Raw genomic sequence first — 3,887 nt, 5'->3', positions numbered from 1 at the left:
GGGTCACAGTTTAAGGATAAAGGGGGAAATCTTTCAGGACCGAGATGAGGAAAAACGTTTTCACACAGAGAGTGGTGAATCTCTGGAATTCTCTGCCACAGAAGGTAGTTGAGGCCAGTTCATTGGCTATATTTAAGAGGGAGCTAGATGTGGCCCTTGTGGCTAAAGGGATCAGGGGGTATGGAGAGAAGGCAGGTACAGGATACTGAGTTGGATGATCAGCCATGATCATATTGAATGGACCGCCATTCAAGGGCAGTCCATTCAGGCTCGAAGGGCCGAATGGCCTACTCCTGCACCTATTTTCTATGTTCCTTGAGTCTTGAATTGATGGCACAGAGTTGGTGATAGTTCACCGTGTTGGTCAATTGCGTAATGCTTAATTCTCGCCACCGTTGGCATTTCCCTGCTCTGATGCACTTAAACGGGCAGTAATTCTGTCTGACAAAGGAGCAGGAGATGTCACTTTGCCAACATTCTCTCACAAACACAAAGGAAGCCTTATTGATTTCATGCTTGTTGAAGTGAATACTGTGATAAGATAGTATTGAGTTTCACCACACCTGCATAGTTATGCTGTCGATGAAGAAACATTCAAATGTTGTGTGAAGAAATCTTCAAATATCCCTCTGATGTTTGTCTATTGCAGGTCAATGGGCCTGTCCCACTTAGGCTATTTTTAGGTGACTGCCGGAGACTGTCATAGTCGTAGCAGGTCGCTGACAAACCGGCGACTGAACCCCCCCCCCCCCCCCCCCCCCCCCCCCTCCTAATGAATAGAATTATTACTTCAGTAACAAAAAAAAACCCTACGCCACCTGTCGACAACTCCAACAACACCTACATCAGGAGAAGTCAAGCCAACATGTTGAAAATCCAGCGGTGACCAGAAAGACGCTACGACTCTTTGGGCGACTGAGGAGACGACTCACAACCATACATGTAACACCCCGGCAACCATGTGGCAACAGCCTAGTCGCCTGTAGACACCTAAGTGGGTTAGGCCCATTATTAGGCAACTGATGCCTATGTTGTCTTTGTATGCCTATGTATGCCTGTGATGTCTTTATTACTTGTTATATTCCGATTAAATGTTATTCCGATTACTATGTAAGGTGTCCTTGAGATGTCTGAAAGGCGCCCATTAAATAAAATTTATTATTATTATTATTATGTTAAGGTAGCAGGCATTAGAATTATGCCAATATTAGTGAGGCGTTATGGCACAGCTGGTAGAGTGGCTGCCTTACAGCGGCAGAGACCGAGGTTGGATCCTGACTACGGGTGCCGTCTGTGTGAAGACTGCATGTTCTCCCTGTGACCACGTGGGTTGCCTCCGGGTGCTCCCGTTTCCTCCCACATCCCAAAGACATGCGGGTTTGTAGGTTAATTGGCTTCTGTAAATTGTCCCTTATGTGTAGGGAGTGGATGAGAAAGTGGGATAACATAGAACGTGAGAACAGGTGATTGATGGTCAGCATGGTTTAGTTTAATTTAACGATCCAGCATGGAAACAGGCCCTTCTGCCCATTGAGCCCATGCTGACCATCAATCACCTGTTCTCACGTTCTATGTTATCCCACTTTCTCATCCACTCCCTACACATAAGGGACAATTTACAGAAGCCAATTAACCTACAAACCCGCACGTCTTTGGGATGTGGGAGGAAACGGGAGCACTCGATGGGCTGAAGGGCCTGTTTCCACGCTGTATCGTTAAATTAAACTAAATATTGTTAACATTGTTACCTAGACTGTTCTATAATGATGTTATGCTGTGCAAATATCATCTGTAGATGAGAGAAATTTAACACAATCCAAAGCAAATTAAACCATGTGGTTTAATGCTGGCTGGTTAGCAGGCAACAAAAGCTTTTCGCTGTACCTCGGTACACGTGACAATAAACTAAATGAACCTTACCTGCCATCCCTTTCCACGATACAAACTCATCTTAAATGAGTTTAATTTATTGTCATGCGTGAAAATACCTTTGTGGTGTGTGAACCAGACAGTGAAGAGAATGTACACGATTACAAGCAAGCTATCCACAGTGTACAGATACACGATAAACGGAATAGACCAATAACATACAGTGAGTTTCACACTTCTGGGGAGAACATTGGCCCTTGATTCACATTATAGAAACATAGAAACATTGAAAATAGGGGCAGGAGTAGGCCATTCGGCCCTTCGAGCCTTCAATATGATCATGGCTGATCATCCAACTCAGTATCCTGTACTTGCCTTCTCTCCATACCCCCTGATCCTTTTAGCCACAAGGGCCACATCTAACTCCCTCTTAAATATAGCCAATGAACTGGCCTCAACTACCAGTCGTAACGAGTACGACTGTCCTCTCATGGAGGACGCCTGTGCGTGACTTTGTTTAACGTGGGGAGACTGGTGCACGGACAGCCACCCCACGGCCCTTGACAGATCTGGGTCAGGATCCAGTGGCGTGGAGTCTAAGATTTTTCTGCTGCAGCCTTCATCCGCCTTCCCAGCCGTTGTGACGCTCCACTAAGGTCAGCCATCGTCCTCCGCCTGTTCCACCGTTGAGGTCTTGGTTGGATTGCTCTTTGTCAGAGACCTCCCCCTCGACCTTACCGCCATGGGTGGCCTTACCAGGAGCGTAGCTCCAGACGGCATCGCTCTCAGGATCTCAGGTCCACACAAGCTTCTCCACCACGATAAGGTGACAATAACCTCATGTCCTGGTGACATTAAAAAAAAACACCACCTTACCCTTCCCTATATTCTGAAACTTATTCTCTCTCATTTAAACTCGTCAACAAATCAACAATTTTTTTGGATTTATTGCCATTGACCAACATGGCACAGTGGTGCAACTGGTAGAGCCACTATGTCACGGCAGTGCTAGTGGCCTGGGTTTAATTCTGAGCTCGGATGCTGCCCGTGTGGAGTTTGCACGTTCGACCCGTGACTGCGTGGGTTTCCTCTGGGAGTTCCGGTTTCCTCCTACAAAGACGTGCAAACTGGTCGCTGTAAATAGCCCCCCTAGTGTGCGGGTGAATGTCGGGACCTGGGGGTATTGATGACAATATAGAGAGGATAAAGTTGCTTTAGATTAGTGTAGGTAGACAAAAATGCTGGAGAAACTCAGCGGGTGAGGCAGCATCTATGGAGCGAAGGAATAGGTGACGTTTCGGGTCGAGACGCTTCTTCAGATTAGTGTAGGATTAGTGTCTATCGGTGGTTGCAAATTAGTGTGGACCCAGTGGGCCAAAAGGTGTGTTTCCATGTTGTACCTCACTCATTTAAAATAGTCAATTGACGTACCGTGACATCTTTGAGATGTTGGAAGAAACAAGAGCATCTGTTGGAAACGCTCGCAGTTGGGAAAAGAACATGCCAACTCTACACAGATGGAAGATATTGAGACATTAAAGGGAGTGCAGTGTTTAAAAATCACAAGCTTCAAGAGTCCTTACAAAAAGTGAGGTAATTTGGCATCTTACGTTTTCTAATCCTCGCTAGTATTCAGGATGCCATTCCGCAGACTATCTGGAGCATGTTTATTTCAAAAATCCCAAAACTAAACCAAACTAAAGTCGTCTCTAAAGAAATTATAGAGGTCAGGACATCTTAACCTAAACAGTACCAAGAAATAAGCCATGATATGTGTTCATGTTTCTCCAGTTGGAGACGAAACGTATTGAAAATCCTCCTGAATACTCAAGCGATCCACAACAGCTGGTTATACGAGCATTTAATGACCAATTAAGTTGCAGAAAATGTACGTAACATTGTGGCACTGAAGAGAGATTTGGAAGACTTTTATAGTTGAGTGATATATGTTGCTGACTGACTGAAATCTTCAAACCAAAGAAGGATCACAGAGAGGGAGGGAGCGTGAGAGGGGAGCG

Source organism: Amblyraja radiata, chromosome 23, assembly GCF_010909765.2.
Source record: "Amblyraja radiata isolate CabotCenter1 chromosome 23, sAmbRad1.1.pri, whole genome shotgun sequence".
NCBI lineage: Eukaryota > Metazoa > Chordata > Chondrichthyes > Rajiformes > Rajidae > Amblyraja > Amblyraja radiata.
This window is presented reverse-complemented; position numbering follows the sequence as displayed.